Genomic DNA, 20,004 nt, shown 5'->3' with positions numbered 1-20,004 from the left:
ACTAAAAGCTGGTACTTTGAGAAGATAAACAAAATTGATAAACCATTAGTCAGATTCATCAAGAAAAAAAGGGAGAAGAGTCAAATCAATAGAATTAGAAATGAAAAAGGAGAAGTAACAACTAACACTGCAGAAATACAAAGGATCATGAGAGATTACTACAAGCAACTCTATGACAATAAAATGGACAACCTGGAAGAAATGGACAGATTCTTAGAAATGCACAACCTGCTGAGACTGAACCAGGAAGAAACAGAAAATATGAACAGACCAATCACAAGCACTGAAGTTGAAACTGTGATTAAAAATCTTCCAACAAGCAAAAGCTCAGGACCAGATGGCTTCACAGGTGAATTCTATCAAACATTTAGAGAAGAGCTAAAACCTATCCTTCTCAAACTCTTCCAAAATATAGCAGAGGGAGGAACACTCCCAAACTCATTCTACGAGGCCACCATCACCCTGATACCAAAACCAGACAAAGATGTGACAAAGAAAGAAAACTACAGGCCAATATCACTGATGAACATAGATGCAAAAATCCTCAACAAAATACTAGCAAACAGCACATTAAAAGGATCATACACCATGATCAAGTGGGTTTGTCCCAGGAATGCAAGGGTTCTTCAGTATATGCAAATCAATCAACGTGACATACCATATTAACAAATTGAAGTAGAAAAACCATATAATCATCTCAATCTATGCAGAGAAAGCTCTTGACAAAATTCAACACCCATTTATGATAAAAACCCTGCAGAAAGTAGGCATAGAGGGAACTTTCCTCAACATAATAAAGGCCATATATGACAAACCCACAGCAAACATTGTTCTCAATGGTGAAAAACTGAAAGCATTTCCACTAAGATCAGGAACAAGACAATGTTGCCCACTCTCACCGCTATTATTCAACATAGTTTTCGAAGTTTTAGCCACAGCAATCAGAGAAGAAAAGGAAATAAAAGGAATCTAAATTGAAAGAGAAGAAGTAAAGCTGTCACTGTTTGCAGATGACATAATACTATACATAGAGAATCCTAAAGATGTTACCAGAAAAACCCTAGAGCTAATCAATGAATTTGGTAAAGGTGCAGGATACAAAACTAATGCACAGAAATCTCTGGCATTCCTATACACTAATGATGAAAAATATGAAAGTGAAATTAAGAACACACTCCCATTTACCACTGCAACAAAAAGAATAAAACACCTAGGAATAAATCTACCTAAGGAGACAAAAGTACTCTATGCAGAAAATTATAAGACACTAATGAAAGAAATTCAAGATGATACCAATAGATGGAGAGATACACAATGTTCTTGGATTGGAAGAATCAACATTGTGAAAATGACTCTACTACCCAAAGCAATCTACAGATTCAATGCAATCCCTATCAAAGTACCACTGGCATTTTTCACGGAACTAGAACAAAAAATGTCACAATTTGTATGGAAACACAAAAGACCCCGAATAGCCAAAGCAATCTTGAGAATGAAAAACAGAGCTGGAGGAATCAGGCCCCCTGACTTCAGACTATACTACAAAGCTACAGTAATCAAGATAGTATGGTACTGGCACAAAAACAGAAATATAGATCAATGGAACAGGATAGAAATCCCAGAGACAAACCCACACACATATGGTCACCTTATCTTTGATAAAGGAGGCAACAAGATACAGTGGAGAAAAGACAGCCTCTTCAATAAGTGGTGCTGGGAAAATTGGACAGGTACATGTAGAAGTATGAAATTAGAACATTCCCTAACACCATACACAAAAATAAACTCAAAATGGATTAAAGACCTAAACGTAAGGCCAGACACTATCAAACTCTTAGAGGAAAACATAGGAAGAACACTATGACATGAATCACAGCAAGATACTTTTTGACCCACCTCCTAGAGAAATGGAAATAAAAACAAAAATAAACTAATGGAACCTAATGAAACTTAAAAGCTTTTGCACAGCAAAGGAAACCATAAACAAGACCAAAAGACAACCCTCAGAATGGGAGAAAATATTTACAAATGAAGCAACTGACAAAGGATTAATCTCCAAAATTTACAAGCAGCTCCTGCAGCTCAATACCAAAAAAAAAAAAAAAAACCCAATCCAAAAATGGGCAAAAGACCTAAATAGACATTTCTCCAAAGAAGGTATACAGATTGCCAACAAACACATGAAAGAATGCTCAACATCACTAATCATTAGGGAAATGCAAATCAAAACTACAATGAGCTATCATCTCACACCAGAATGGTCAGAATGGCCATCATCAAAACATCTAGAAACAATAAATGCTGGAGGGGGTGTGGAGAAAAGCGAACACTCTTGCACTGCTGGTGGGGATGTAAATTGATACAGCCACTATGGAGAACAGAATGGAGGTTCCTTAAAAAACTACAAATAGAACTATCATATGACCCAGCAATCCCACTACTGGGCATATACCCTGAGAAAACCATAATTCAAAAAGAATCATGTACCAAAATGTTCACTGCAGCTCTATTTACAATAGCCAGGACATGGAAGCAACCTAAGTGTCCATCATCGGTTGAATGGATAAAGAAGATGTGGCACATATATACAATGGAATATTACTCAGCCATAAAAAGAAAGAAAATTGAGTTATTTGTAGTGAGGTGGGTGGACCTAGAGTCTGTCATACAGAGTGAAGTAAATCAGAAAGAGAAAAACAAATACCGTATGCTAACACATATATATGGAATCTAAGAAAAAAAAAAGGGTCATGATGAACCTAGGGGCAAGATGGGAATAAAGACCAAGACCTACTAGAGAATGGACTTGAGGATATGGGGAGGTGGAAGGGTAACCTGTGACAAAGTGATAGAGTGGCATGGACATATATACACTACCAAACGTAAAATAGATAGCTAGTGGGAAGCAGCCGCATAGCACAGGGAGATCAGCTAGGTGCTTTGTGATCACCTAGAGGGGTGGGATAGGGAGTTTCGGAGGGAGGGAGATGCAAGAGGGAAGAGATATGGGAACATATGTATATGTATAACTGATTCACTTTGTTATAAAGCAGAAACTAACACACCATTGTAAAGCAATTAAACTCCAAAAAGATGTTAAAAAAAAAGAAAACCCATCTTGTTTTTTTCAACTTTTAAAAAAATTTATCTATTTTATTTATTTATTTGTGGCTGCATTGGGTCTTTGTTGCTGCGTGTGGGCTTTCTTTAGTTGAGGCAAGCCGAGGCTACTGTTCATTGTGGTGCATGGGCTTCTCACTGCCGTGGCTTCTCTTGTTGCAGAGCACAGCCTCTAGGCATGAGGTCTTCAGTAGTTGTGGCATGAGGGCTCAGTAGTTGTGGCTTTTGGGCTCGAGAGCACAGGCTCAGTATTTGTGGCACAAAGGCTTAGCTGCTCTGCGGCATGTGGGATCTTCCTGTACCAGGGCTCGATCCTGAATCCCCTGCATTGGCAGGCGGATTCTTAACCATTGCACCACCAGGGAAGCCCCAAGAAAACCCACTTTAAATACAAACACTCAGAAAAGTTAAAGGCTGGGATGGGAAAAGATACACTGGGATGGGAAAACAATCCTAAGGAAACTGGAATGGCTGTATTTATATGAGATGAAATGGATTTCAAGACAGTGATTACTGTCAAAGACAAGAGATATTCTGCAATAATAAAGTGGTCAAATCCTCAAGAAGACATAATCCTACATGTGTATACATCCAAAAACAGATCTTAAAAAAATACAAAAAGCAAAAACTAACAAAACTGCAACAAACTTTTAACACTGTTTTCAGTTATTGATAGAAGTAAATAGAAAATCAGTAGAGATATAGATCAGAACCACACGTGGCCTAATTAACATTTACAGTTGACCCTTAAACATCATCGGTTTGAACTGCATGGGTCCACTTATACATGGATTTTTTTTCCAGTAAATATCTGCTACAAAATTAGTGCAGCCATTGTGGAAAATGGTATGGAGGTCTCTCAGAAAACTAAAAATAGAACTACCATATGACCTAGCAATTACACTCCTGGGTATACGCCTAATTGAAACAAAAACACTAATTTGAATAGATATGTGCATCCCAATGTTCACAGCAGCATTATTCACAATTGCCAAGACACGGAAACAACCTAAGAGTCCATCAACAGATGAATAGATGAAGAAGCTGTGAGATACACACACACACACACACACACACACACACACACACTGGAACACTACTCAGCCATAAAAAAGAACAAAATTTTGCCATTTGCAGCAACATTCATGGACTTGAAGGGCATTATGCTAAGTGAAGTAAGTCAGAGAAAGATAAATACTGTATGGTCTTTGGTGGGGCTAATGGCAGACTCTCGGAGGTCTCATGCCAAGGAGTACTTCCCAGAACTTCTGCTGCCAGTGTCCTTGTCCCCACAGTGAGCAACAGCCACCCCCCGCCTCTGCAGGAGACCCTCCAACACTAGCAGGTGGGACTCCCCTGGGCAGCTGACATGAACCTGGTCTTCTCAGGACCTGCTGGGGCTTTGGCTTCTGGAACACATGGGGCTGAGTCCATGCTGACAGCGCGGGGGCTTTGGGACAACACAGGGTCGAGTCCACACTAACGGGAGCCAAGTCTCCTCAGGAGTTGCTGAGCCTTCGGCTTTGGGATGTTGTTGAGTCCAGCTCACGCTGACGGGAGCCCCGTCTCCTCAGGACCGGCCGGGAGGTGATGCTGCTGACGGAAAAGCCGTGTAGATGAAAGGCTCTTGGTGCTGCAGCCAGGAGTGAGTGCTGTGCCTCTGAGGTGGGAGAGCCAACTTCAGGACACTGGTACACAAGAGACCTCCCAGCTCCACATAATATCAAACGGCAAAAACCTCTCAGATATCTCCATCTCAACACCAGCAGCCAGCTTCACTCAATGACCAGCAAGCTACAGTGCTGGACACCCTATGCCAAACAACTAGCAAGACAGGAACACAACCCCACCCATTAGCAGAGAGGCTGCCTAAAATCATAATAAGGCCACAGACACCCAAAACACACCAAAAACGTGGACATGACCACCAGAAAGACAAGATCCAGCCTCATCCACCAGAAAACAGGCACTAGTCTCCTCCACCAGGAAGCCTACACAACCAACTGAACCAATCTTAGCCACTGGGGACAGACACCAAAAACAACGGGAACTACGAACCTGCAGCCTGCAAAAAGGAGACCCCAAACGCAGTAAGTTAAGCAAAATGAGAAGACAGAAAAACACACAACAGTTCAAGGAGCAAGATAAAAACCCACCAGACCTAACAAATGAAGAGGAAATAGGCAGTCTACCTGAAAAAGATTCAGAATACTGATAGTAAAGATGATCCAAAATCTTGGAAATAGAATAGACAAAATGCAAGAAACATTTAACAAGGACCTAGAAGAACTGGAGATGAAACAAGCAACGATAAACAACACAATAAATGAAATTAAAAATACTCTAGATGGGATCAAGAGCAGAATAACTGAAGCAGAAAAACGGATAAATGACCTGGAAGATAAAATAGTGGAAATAACTACTGCAGAGCAGAATAAAGAAAAAAGAAAGAAAAGAACTGAGGACAGTCTCAGAGACCTCTGGGACAACATGAAACACACCAACATTCAAATTATAGGGGTTCCAGAAGAAGGGAAAAAGAAAGGGACTGAGAAAATATTTGAACAGATTATAGTTGAAAACTTCCCTAATATGGGAAAGGAAATAGTTAATCAAGTCCAGGAAGCACAGAGAGTCCCATAAAGGATAAATCAAAGGAGAAATACGCCAAGACACATACTAACCAAACTGTCAAAAATTAAATACAAAGAAAGCATATTAAAAGCAGCAAGGGAAAAACAACAAATAACACACAAGGGAATCCCCATAAGGTTAACCACTGATCTTTCAGCAGAAACTCTGCTAGCCAGAAGGGAAAGGCAGGACATATTTAAAGTGATGAAGGAGAAAAACCTACAACCAAGATTACTCTACGCAGCAAGGATCCCATTCAGATTTGATGGAGAAACTAAAACTGTTACAGACAAGCAAAAGCTGAGACAGTTCAGCACCACCAAACCAGCCTTACAACAAATGCTAAAGGAACTTCTCTAGGCAAGAAACACAAGAGAAGGAAAAGACCTACAATAACAAACCCAAAACAATTAAGAAAATGGGAATAGGAACATACATATCGATAATTACCTTAAATGTAAGTGGACTAAATGCTCCCACCAAAAGACACAGATTGGCTGAATGGATACAAAAACAAGACCCTTATATGCTGTCTACAAGAGACCCACTTCAGACCTAGAGACAACATACAGACTGAAAGTAAGGGGATGGAAAAAGATATTCCATGCAAATGGAAACCAAAAGAAAGCTGGAGTAGCAATTCTCATATGAGACAAAATAGACTTTAAAATAAACACTATTAGAAGAGATAAAGAAGGACACTACATAATGATCAAGGGATCAATCCAAGAAGAAGATATAACAATAGTAAATATTTATGCACCCAACATAGGAGCAACTCAATACATAAGGCAAATACTAACAGCCATAAAAGGGGAAAGTGACAGTAACACATTCATAGTAGGGGACTTTAACACCCCACTTTCACCAATGGACAGATCATCCAAAATGAAAATAAATAAGGAAACACAAGCTTTAAATGATACATTAAACAAGATGGACTTAATTGATAATTATAGGACATTCCATCCAAAAACAACAGAATACACATTTTTCTCAAGTGCTCATGGAACATTCTCCAGGATAGATCATATCTTGGGTCACAAATCAAGCCTTGGTACAATTAAGAGAATTGAAATTGTATCAAGTATCTTTGCCGACCACAATGTTATGAGACTAGGTATTAAAGGAAAAGATCTGAAAAAAATACAGACACATGGAGGCTAAACAATACACTACTTAATAACAAAGTAATCACTGAAGAAATCAAAGAGGAAATCAAAAAATACCTAGAAACAAATGACAGTGGAGACACGACGACCCAAATCCTATGGGATGCAGCAAAAGCAGTTCTAAGAGGGAAGTTTATAGCAATACAATCCTACCTTAAGAAACAAGAAACATCTTGAATGAACAACCTAACCTTGCACCTAAAGCAATTAGAGAAAGAAGAACAAAAAACCCCCCAAAGTTAGCAGAAGGAAAGAAATCATAAAGATCAGATCAGAAATAAATGAAAAGGAAATGAAGGAAACGATAGCAAAGATCAGTAAAACTAAAAGCTGGTTCTTTGAGAAGATAAACAAAATTGATAAATCATTAGCCAGACTCATCAAGAAAAAAAGGGAGAAGAGTCAAATCAATAGACTTAGAAATGAAAAAGGAGAAGTAACAACTGACACTGCAGAAATACAAAAGATCATGAGAGGTTACTACAAGCAATTCTATGCCAATAAAATGGACAACCTGGAAGAAATGGACAAATTCTTAGAAATGCACAACGTGCCAAGACTGAATCAGGAAGAGATAGAAAGTATGAACAGACCAATCACAGGCACTGAAATTGAAGCAGAGATGAAAAATCTTCCAACAAGCAAAAGCTCAGGACCAGATGGCTTCACAGGCGAATTCTATCAAACATTTAGAGAAGAGCTAACACCTATCCTTCTCAAACTCTTCCAAAATATAGCAGAGGGAGGAACACTCCCAAATTGCTTCTACGAGGCCACCATCACCTTGATACCAAAACCAGACAAGGATGTCACAAAGAAAGAAAACTACAGGCCAATATCACTGATGAACACACATGCAAAAATCTTCAACAAAATACTAGTAAACAGAATCCAACAGCACATTAAAAGGATCACACACCATGATCAAGTGGGGTTTATTCCAGGAATGCAAGGATTCTTCAGTATATGCAAATCAATCAACGTGATACACCATATTAACAAATTGAAGGAGAAAAACCATATAATCATCTCCATAGATGCAGAGAAAGCTTTTGACAAAATTCAACACCCATTTATGATAAAAACCCTGCAGAAAGTAGGCACAGAGGGAATTTTCCTCAAGATAATAAAGGCCATATATGACAAACCCACAGCGAACATCGTCCTCAATGGTGAAAAACTGAAAGCATTTCCACTAAGATCAGGAATAAGACAAGGTTGCCCACTCTCACCACTCTTATTCAACATAGTTTTGGAAGTTTTAGCCACAGCAATCAGAGAAGAAAAGGAAATAAAAGGAATCCAAATCAGAAAAGAAGAAATAAAGCTGTCACTGTTTGCAGATGTCATGATACTACACATAGAGAATCCTAAAGATGCTACAAGAAAACTACAAGAGCTAAATAATGAATTCGGTAATGTAACAGGATACAAAATTAATGCACAGAAATCTCTGGCATTCCTATACACTAATGATGAAAAATCTGAAAGTGAAATCAAGAAAACACTCCCATTTACCATTGCAACAAAAAGAACTAAATATCTAGGAATAAACCTACCTAAGGAGACAAAAGACCTGTATGCAGAAAAGTATAAGACACTGATGAAAGAAATTAAAGATGATACAAATAGATGGAGAGATATACCATGTTCTTGGATTGGAAGAATCAACATTGTGAAAATGACTCTACTACCCAAAGCAATCTACAGATTCAATGCAATCCCTATCAAAGTACCACTGGCATTTTTCACGGAACTAGAACAAAAAATGTCACAATTTGTATGGAAACACAAAAGACCCCAAAAAGCCAAAGCAATCTTGAGAACGAAAAACAGAGCTGGAGGAAACAGGCTCCCTGACTTCAGACTATACTACAAAGGTACAATAATCAAGACAGTATGGTACTGGCACAAAAACAGAAAGATAGATCAATGGAACAGGATAGAAAGATAAACCCACGCACATATGGTCACCTTATCTTTGATAAAGGAGGCAGGAATGTACAGTGGATAAAGGACAGCCTCTTCAAATAGTGGTGCTGGGAAAACTGGACAGGTACATGTAAAAGTATAAGATTAGATCACTCCCTAACACCATACACAAAAATAAGCTCAAAATGGATTAAAGACCTAAACGTAAGGCCAGACACTATCAAACTCTTAGAGGAAAACATAGGCAGGACACTCTATGACATAAATCACAGCAAGATCCTTTTTGACCCACTTCCTAGAGAAATGGAAATAAAAACAAAAATAAACAAATGGGACCTAATGAAACTTAAAAGCTTTTGCACAGCAAAGGAAACCATAAAGAAGACCAAAAGACAACCCTCAGAATGGGAGAAAATATTTGCAAATGAAGCAACTGACAAAGGATTAATCTCCAAAATTTACAAGCAGCTCATGCAGCTCAATACCAAAAAAACAAACAACCCAATCCAAAAATGAGCAGAAGACCTACATAGACATTTCTCCAAAGAAGATATACAGATTGCCAACAAACACATGAAAGAATGCTCAACATCACTAATCATTAGAGAAATGCAAATCAAAACTACAATGAGTTATCATCTCACACCAGAATGGTCAGAATGGCCATCATCAAAACATCTAGAAACAATAAATGCTGGAGAGGGTGTGGAGAAAAGGGAACACTCTTGCACTGCTGGTGGGAATGTGAATTGGTACAGTCACTATGGAGAACAGAATGGAGGTTCCTTAAAAAACTACAAATAGAACTACCATATGTCCCAGCAATCCCACTACTGGGCATATGCCCTGAGAAAACCATAATTCAAAAAGAGTTATGTACCAAAATGTTCACTGCAGCTCTATTTATAATAGCCTGGAGGTGGAAGCAACCTAAGTGTCCATCATCGGTTGAATGGATAAAGAAGATGTGGCACATATATACAATGGAATATTACTCAGCCATAAAAAGAAACGAAATTGAGCTATTTGTAATGAGGTGGATAGACCTAGAGTCTCTCATACAAAGTGAAGTAAGTCAGGAAGAGAAATACAAATACCGTGTGCTAACACATATATATGGAATTTAAGAAACAAAAATTTCATGAGAAACCTAGGGGTAAGACAGGAATAAACACACAGACCTACTAGAGAATGGACTTGAGGATATGGGGAATGGAAAGGGTAAGCTGTGACAAAGCGAGAGAGAGGCATGGACATATATACACTACCAAACATAAGGTAGATAGCTAGTGGGAAGCAGCCGCATAGCACAGGGAGATCAGCTCTGTGCTTTGTGACCGCCTGGAGGGGTGGGATAGGGAGGGTGCGAGGGAGGGAGAGGCAAGAGGGAAAAGATATGGGAACAGATGTATATGTATAACTGATTCACTTTGTTATAAAGCAGAAACTAACACACCATTTGTAAAGCAATTATACTCCAATAAAGATGTTAAAAAAAATACTTTATGATATCACTGACAAGTGGAATCTAAAACAAAATACAAACTAGTGACTATAATGTTCAAGAAGCAGACTCATGGATACAGAGAACAAACTAGTGGTTACTAGTGAGCAGTGGGGTGAGGGGTGATATAGGGGTGGGGGACAGGGAGGTACAAACTATTGGGTGTAAGATAGATTCAAGGGTATATTGTACAACATGGGGAACAGAACCAATATTTTGTAATAACTGTAAATGGAAGGTAAACTTTAAAAATTTTATTAAAAAAAGAAAAAACTTACTACAGTCCTACACAATCCACAGTTAGTGGAATCCTCAGATGTGGAACGGGGGATAAGGAGGGCCAACTGTAAAGTTATCCACAGATTTCTGACCACACAAGTGTTGGTGTCCCTAACCTCCATGTTGTTCAAGGGTCAGACCATCACACCCAAAAATAGCATAATAACATCTTTTCTTTTCTGCTATTTCATGCTGGTGATTTTTCTTTTTTAAAATGTAAGCCACTAATGTTTTAAGAAAAAATTTTAAAGTAAAATTTGTATATTATTATTACACAAACTGAAACATAAGTGACTTTTAGCAAGTATATTCATGCTTACATAAACTCAAATATTTATACATTTAAAACAATTTCCATTCAACATACGAAATTTCTGAAATACATAAAAGCATTAATACTTTCTATAAAACTACAATTAAAACATCAATTTGCTACAAGCATATAAAACATCAAGTGCTTTCTTGGAGTTTCAAGTCACCTCTTTAAAATGAGATCTTGCTTGCATATACAGTCTTTCTCCAATAATCAGTGTGAGCTTTTTTTTCCCCCAGGAGGTTTATTTTCCAGGTACATTATAAGCTCAAGAAAACAGACCCAACAATTATGCAATGTAATTATGTCATAACAACTTAATTGCACATAATGCTTTAAAGTAGGTTTGGATGAAGTTCTCAAACTCTTTGGTATATGTTCTTCAGGGACTCCTATTAGAAAAAGCAGGAATTATAAGTCTCTTCAATCCACATTTTGCTTTAAAATGGACAAGACTTTGGTTAAAGTTCTATGTTTTGGGCATTTATTATTAATTAAAATGGTCTCCAAACCAATAAATGGGGCTGATGTATTATTAGTTCACAACACTTCATTTAACTTGTTCCTGATGCAGTGGGAGGCTATAGATATTCATTTATTATAACATGTCATTGATAGTTTCAATCTTTCACTTTTAAGCAGAGAAGTCAATAGGTTTAGTCAGTACTTCTCTGTTCATTTTCTGTTATAATCTAAATGAAATAGTAATTTGCAGTAACTATCAATACTGTTCCACAGTATATGTGATTACGATTGGAAAGATGTATAGAATTAAATTTAGAGTTACTCAGGCTAAGTCAATATTAGACTGTTCAGTAATTCTGCATTAACTATAGTAGGTTGTCAGGTAATGCTTATTTAAAAACCCCAAACCATTCCATTTACAAGAGAAATTGTTGCAAGTGTATAAAACAGCAGGTATACAAGGAGAACATCAAACATACTTTATTTTGCACAAAAAAAGCAGTCATAACAAGGCACAGCAAGCAGAAACATACATTAGCAGTCAAAGGGTTAGTGTCGCATACAAATGTGCTTTTTTTGTGTGTGGCCTTGGCGATAGCCATTGGGATGTAAAATAACTTTCTGTAGCAGCAGGTAAGGAAACTAAGGAGCACTCACCAGTGGTACAGAGCACATTAACAACAAGACACAAGAATGAATTCGACTACTTTAGTGCAAAATGTCTAGGACGGAACAGTAAATTCAGTTCAACACTATGAAGCAAACACTAGAACTTGGTATTACTTCCAAAATGGCTCACTCAAGTAGTATTGCATACTATTCTAAGTGACAAAAAGGTGCTAAGTTATTTATAGATACAATGGTTGTACAGTTAACTTAAAACACATGGGGAATAGCTGCTGCAAGGTAGGCCTGCGTGTGAGTTTTTAAGTTGACATGTGCAGTCGAATCATGGATTCATTAAAGTTGAATCTTTTTCTGTGCCTGTGATGACTTTGTGAACCATGAAGAAAATGAGACTAGAGGATTCCCAAACAAGTCAGATAAGGATAACTACAGTGGTTGCTGATTGTTGAGATTACTGTTAAACTGTAATTCATAATTTGGATGGCAGTATTTATCTCTGTTGTAAAGCCTCATAGCTGAATTGCTTAAGTACAAGTTATAGAATTTCAGCACACTTAATTTTTAATAGAATAACATCTTTTCAAGTATACATAATTAATTTATAGACAATGGCTCTAGGCCATGAAACATGCCTCAAGGCATTTAACAGGATTGAAATTATACTTAATGTGTTTTGTGATGACATAAGAATTAAGCTAGAAATCACTAACAAAAAATATATAGGCAGAGCCTCTAAATATTTAGAAATTAAACAATGCACTTCTAACTATCCCATGGGTCAAAGAGGAAATATTACAAATATTCTCTACACAGAAAATTAGAAAATATTTTGAACTGAAATATTATGGAGATACATCATATTAAAATTTGTGGGATGCAACTAAAGCAGTACTTAGAGGGAAATTTATAGCTTTAAATGCTTATATTAGAAAAGAAAAAAGCCTCAAATCAATTATCTATGCTTTCATCTTAAGAAGCTAGAAAATGAAGAGAAAATTCAACCAAACACAGGAGAAAACAGACATGGGCCAAGATGGAGTGAGACGATTACACTGACAGGCTGTTACACTGATATAAACTAAAATACTGGACAAAATACTAAGGGAACAACATGAGAACTCTGAAAAGTAAAGAAAAACAGGCAGATTGAGGAGTCCAAATATGAAGAAGCAACCTACATGGGGGTGAGTTTCCAGGGTCCCCCTGCCCCCTTGTTTTGCTTGTGCTTTTGACCCAAGGGTGGGCTGTAGTCATGGTCCCCATGGAGTCTCCAGTCATTAAGGAAAATCAAAAGAGTTCTAAAAGAAATGCTAAAGGAAGTTCTTCAGGCAGAAGGAAGATGTTATCAGAGGAAAACTTGGAACTTCGGGAATGAGGAAGAGCATCAGATATGGTAAATATCTGTACTAATAAAAAACTATTTCTCTCCCCTTAAAATATGTACGACTATTGAAAACAAAAATCATAAGATTGTATGGTTCACATTTCCATGTATGTAGGTGTAGTACATTTGACAGTTATAACATAGAGAGGGGAAAGTAAAGACCAATAGGATTTTAAGTCTTCTACATGTTACTTGAAGCAGTAAAATATTACCTCTAAGTAGACAAAATTTATATATATAGTATATCCTAAAGCACCACTAAAACTAAAACAAACAAACAAAAAATCCCCACAAAAAAACAAAAGTTAAAGTCAAAAAGCCAACAGAAAAATTGAAATGGAATACCTATAATTCAAATGGAAATTAATCAATAATATTAAATGTCTAAATAATCTAAAAGAAGGTGTGAAATAGAAAACAGAGGAACAAAAATTAGAGTGGAAAACAAGACATAAGAAATCCTCTTCAAACATAAAAAAAGAGATAGGTCACAAGTAAAAAGATGGGGAAAAATATACCATGCTGGATTGGCTATACTATTATAAGACAAAGCAGATTTCAGAGCAAGGGCTTTTTCATAGATAAAGAGGGGCGTTTCATAAAAATAAAGGCTCAATTCTCCAAGAAGACATAGCAATTTTAAATGTGTATGCCCCTAACAACAGAATTTCAAAATATGTGAAGCACAAACTTAACTGAAAAGATAGACAGATCCACAATTATAGCTGGAGATTTCAACACTCTTCTCTCAGTGATCAATAAAACGAGTAGACAGAAGATTAGCAAGCATATAGAAGACATGAACAACAAGATCAACAATCTTGACCTGAATGATATTGATATGGAACACTTTACCCAACAGCAGCAGAATACACATTCTTTTCAAGTGCACATGGAACATTCACAATAGATCACATTCTGTGCCATAAAGAAAACTTAGCAAATGTAAAATAATTGAAAGCAAGCTCTATTCTCTGAACATAATAGAATTAATCTAGAAATCAGTAACAGAAAGATATTTGGAAAATGCTAATATTTTTAATCACCAGAGCATCTGTATGTTTACATATTACTTTTCTGTTTTATATACTTAAAAATTTCACAGTAAAAATGTAAACTAAAACTTTAAATGTTTAAACTAGTACAGAAGGATAGCTTGGTGAGAGTTAAAATAATGAGAGCCCCTCCTTATGACTAGATTGTTCTCAGAGACTGATAAAACTCGAAGGAGGGAGTGGGATGGATGGAAGAAAAGTGAAGACCCCTCCTAAACTATACGGAAAAATCCGTAATAATTAAGAACACCATAGCATTGTCAATAGCAAGTGAAATCTGCAATGTAAATTATTAAATTGTGAAATGTAAGCCGTGGTTTTGTTTGTTCTGTGACATTTGGTAAAGGTAGAAAATAAGAGAAGATTGAGAGCTTGCTGTCTCTCCAATAGCCTCTATTTGCCACTCCTCCCTTTGTCGGCCTCCCTTGTCTGCCACCACCAACTCTTTTCAACTTTAGAATCCCAGGCAGAGACTGGACAGAATCACAGCCTCCAGGTTTCATGAGCGATGTCGATTCAGGCCATGGAGAACATCCCACTCCTCTCCCCGCAACATAAGATATTTTAGTCAAACTCCACCTAAGCTTAGCAGACACCACTATTTCCAGGGCGTGGCAATGAGAAGACCCTGAGTCTCAACTGTGGGAATTTGGGCATGCCACCTGACTGCCTAGCCTTGGTTTCCTTATCTGGGAACTAGAGGTAATTAACCCACCTCACAGGAGTCATGAGGATGAAATAAGATAATTGGTGTGAAAGTGCTTTGTCAGCAGGAAAAGTGCCTCTCAAATGATTTACTGCTAAAGACACCAGTCTCAGGATCTGGTGGTGGTGCTCACCTGGGGTAGTGATCAGTTTCTCTCAACCTCCTAGAAATGGTGTGACCTGAGTCAGTGAATCGTCCTGTCATACTTACTAGAGGGAGGGCAGAGATGGCCAGCTGACCACTCAAATCCCTGCTCCCCCTCCCATGGTGCAGAGTTGGTGCTAGAAAGTGGCTGACCAGCCAGAAACTGCATTTCCCAGTGCCCTTGGCATCCATGTGAGACCAAGGGTCTAGTTCTTGCCACTGGAATGTAAGCCACAGCTTTTACGAAGCAGAAGTGCTTTCTTGTTGCTTTTTTCTCTCCTTCTAGCTAGCTAAACGTGTAGGAAAACGATACGACCCAGCTAATAGGCAGCCACAAGGCAGAAAGAACCCAAGTCCTGAATCAGCACATGGAAGAAGAGAGGCATCCAGTCACAAGAAACGCCTGCCTGGGGCCATTACATGAGAATGAAATAAAGATCTATGATGGATGTTTGAGCAATCATACATTTTTGGAATATTTGATAAAGCAGTCGGCATGACCTTAACAAGGAGGGTACATAATGCTTCTAGGTTTAATTCCTCACTCTGTCAAGCTTTTGTGACCATGACCATGGTCCCATGGTACCTATACTCTTTATACCTCAGTTCCCTCACCAGTAAAATATGGATGATAATAGTTCTTAATGTGAACTCTGGGCTGTTGTGAACGCTAATTGATGTCACGCATACAAGGTAACAATAATGATAAATGTTCAATAAATGTGGGCCACTATTATTATTAAACAGCATAGAATTACCAAGCCTTTTTTGAAAGTTCATTCATTCCAGAAAAAAAAATTCTAACTCTGTAGCTTGTCTCCAGGTGACTGTGGCCATTATGCGCATATCAAATATTTTCCAAAGAAATTTTTTCAGGGCCTTAGCATTTTTCCTGGACAGTTTTCAATCTTTATTTGAACACAGTTAACTGGCAAATCTCCAAGTCTAAAGCTTAAGGCTCGGCTTATACCTGAAGGGTCATGTGTATTGATTTAATGATAGTTTGTGACTTGACCAACAACTTCTTAGAAGCCTCACGGACCTGCCCTCTCCAGGGTGTGGTCAAGAAGCCAAGGATGAGTTGCCTTACAGCTGCAGGTCCGACTGTAACCAGCAGAGGGAAATGCTGCACACACACCGCTGCAACGTTTGAAGATGCCCAGGGCCTTTCCATTATGAAGTTTTTTTTCCTCCCCATTTTCATTCCTTGCCTTTAGAACAATGACCATGATATTTCAAAAAAATCTGGTTATCCTCGGTTGAGCTCAGTTTTTACAGATCTTCTGAGTCTCTTGTGTGGTCACTGGCACTGGTGTGGTTGGGAGAGGCGTATTCCCTGAATGTAACAACAGGACACACCGTGCTCTCCCGGATCTGCTGGTCCAGCTGCCTGTGCTCCTCGCCCTCCCTTCCTGAGTCACTTGACACCCACCGGTTTCTGCAAATGATCCCCCCCCAATCTTCTCCCACCCCTGGCAGATTCCAGGACTCCGGCCTGTTACCTCAGTCATTCTCAGCGGTGTGTTGGAAATGGGGTGGGAGGTTATGATGCATTTCAGAGTCTCCTATATGAAGTGTTCTGAAAACACACGTGCCTGGGTCTCACTCCAGAGCTCCTGAATCCGAGGCAGGGGTGGGTGAGGCTTTGAAGCAGCTCCTGGGGTGATCAAGGTCTGACAAGCACTCCCACTGCCAGCCGGCATGCCGCTGGCGTAGTTAATAAGGACCCAGATGAGGCAAATAGCAGGCGAGGGAGAGGAGGGCCCAGTTGGGGGTGGAGTTGGCATGACTCAGTGATTGAACGGTGCTCTTACTCTCCCCATTTTTCCCCAGAGGGAAAGTCTGAAACCCACTCCCTCCCAGCAGGTGATTCACCTCTTTCTTAACTGAGAAAATTAAAGCTCTCCAACAGTTCTGCCCTCCTCTTAACACTGACTTCTTATCCACATTCTCCATCCTTCCTCCCCACTGGGTGCTCAGCCTGTCTTGGCCTCCACAGGTGTCTGGAGCCTGCCCACCTTCCCTTGGCTCTCTGGGGACCCCTCTACTCCGTTATCTGTTCCCCACCTGCACCTTTGGTTCTCCCTCTCTGGGGCTCCTTTCCTCCTTCCACAGCCCCATGGCCTGTGCTCAAAGCTTCCCTGTTACTCGCTCTCTCATGCAATCATCACCAGTTCTATGAGTTCTCTCTGCTCTGGATGATCCTTCCATTCCATCCCCTCTTCCCTGTCCTGTGCTGACCTCTGTTACTCCTTCCATGACAACAACACATCCTCTGAACTGGCCCGTGTCCACAAAGCTCACTCCCCAGACTGACTCCAGAGAGATTCTTTTAACATGCTAATCAGACATACTTTGCCCTGACTGCAGACTTTCACTGTCCCCGCCCACCACTGCTGGACAACCCCCCACACACACCTCACACATCACACAGGCCCTTCTCCATTTGCCCTTCCCCAGCCCTGCACTTCTCACTATGCACCCGCAAGCCTCTTAGGGAATCTTTGCCTTTGCTTAGTACTCCTTTCCCCATTTCGCTTCCTGAAGCAAACTCCCATTCATCCTACAAAACCCAGCTTGGGTACCAACTCGCATGAAGAGCTCCCTGATACCCTTGGAGAGATTTCATCCTTCTCTCTTGAAGAAGAGAGGGCTCTCACTGGTGCCCCTATCCTCTCTTCAACGTTGGAGTCACTAAGTATTCCTTCTCTGCATACTCCATTCATTCACAATTCTCTCTTCTTTCCAAGCTGTGAGCTTCTTGAGGGCATAGGCTGAGAATGACTCATTTCAGCCCTCCTAGTGCCTAGCACAGCGCCTCTCTCAGTAATTGTGGGGAAGGCTTAGAGCTAGCCTCTCTGCTTCCTTTCACAGATCAAGTTCTTTAAAATATCAAATCCCTGCCTCTTCGGTATTTCCACTCCCACTCACCCCTGCACCCCCTAAAATCTGTTCTCCTCCCATGCTTCTGATCTTTTAAAGAAACAAATGACTCAGTCACATGTCTAAAGTACACTGTGCCCATTCCCTTCCCACCTTCTTTGACCTCTGGGTCTTCTGACCCTGGTGACTACCACCTGCTTTGACATTCTTCCCTTGGTTTGTGTAGTGGAGAGTCATTGTTTTGGCTGTATCCATTCTATCTCCCTCTGGGAACAGCACCCCAATCCTCCTCTAGGGAACTGTCCCTCCCTCATTCTCAGTCCATGTGGTTTGGATGCCTCCATTCGTAACTCGAGATGGATGTTGACTTAATTCTAAGCATCAGAGCAGGACAACCCATTGGCTTAGAAATGGGCATATAATGGGCTACACCAGAGTCAGACTCATTCATAGAAATTCACTGAAACTGTCTGGAGGAGAACTGCTCTTCCTGATGGAGAAGATAGAATGGGGCTCCTAGCAGCTGTTTTGTCACCATAAGGACAAGGTTCCTGGGCCAACATAGGGAAGAATAAGGTGAAAAGAGTAAAAACAAGTCCCCAAATCACTGAGTCCCTGAATACATCTGAGCCTGGACTACCCTGGGCTTACCTGTTACATGAGTCAATATACTCTTTTATTATTATTAAACCAATTTGAATTGAGTTTCCTATCACTTGTAAAAAAAAAAAATCCTATACACTACTATATATAAAAGAGATAACCAACAAGGACCTGCTGTATAGCACAGGAAACTCAATATTTTATAATAATCTATAAGGAAAAAGAATCTGAAAAAGAATATATATATATATATATATATATATATACATATATATAAGTGAATCACTTTGCTGTACACCTGAAACTAACACAACCTTGTAAATCAACTATACATCAATTTAAAAAAATCCTGACTAATTGTGGTTATTATGATCTATAGTATATGAGGTCTCCCACAACATTCTCTTTCTCCTTCACTGGTTTCTCATTTTCCTCCTATCTCACACATGTAATCCTGATGCTAATAGAAATTTTCATTTGCAGAATGTTTACAGCTCACAAGCCGCCTGGACAGAGCCCTCCCAGCTTTCACACATACTCTCCCTGTTGAACACACCAATTCTGTAGCTCCAGTTCCCCTATCTACAGGATGACCCAAATTCTCATCTCCAATTCCAACTTCCCCACAGAACCCCCAGCCTCACTGTTCTAACCACCTGCCATTCGTTAGCATCCCACCAATTCTTCTGAATTGCCTGAAACCCAATTCTTCCTTTCCAATTTTTTTCCAAAACCAGTGCTCTTTCTGATTATCCTTTTTTCTTCTTTTTATTGAAGTATAATGGATTTACAATGCTGTGCCAATCTCTGCTATACAGCAAAGCAACTGCTTTACACATATAGTCATTTTTAAAAAATATTCTTTCCCAGTATGGTTTATCCCAGAAAACTGGATATAGTTCCCTGTGATTATCTTAATTTTGGTCAAGGTATTAAACTTTTCCAGTTTCCCCTAGTCTGAAACCCAGGAGTTACCCTTCATTATTCCTTCCCTCTTAGTTTGGGAATCAGCCCTGACTCAAGCTGGGCTACCGAGAGTGCCCAAGACTAGTAGGAAAGAGATGTTCTCTCCTTCCTGAGTTCCAGGCTGGTAGGAGCTTTGAGTTGGAGGGGGGGGGTCACCGTGCCTGCCTGAGGATGAAGCCAAGCTTGAGGGAAGCAGGGCTGAGAGAGGGAGAGGGCA

This window comes from Stenella coeruleoalba, assembly GCF_951394435.1.
Source record: "Stenella coeruleoalba genome assembly, chromosome: 3".
Taxonomy (NCBI): Eukaryota; Metazoa; Chordata; class Mammalia; order Artiodactyla; family Delphinidae; genus Stenella; species Stenella coeruleoalba.
This window is presented reverse-complemented; position numbering follows the sequence as displayed.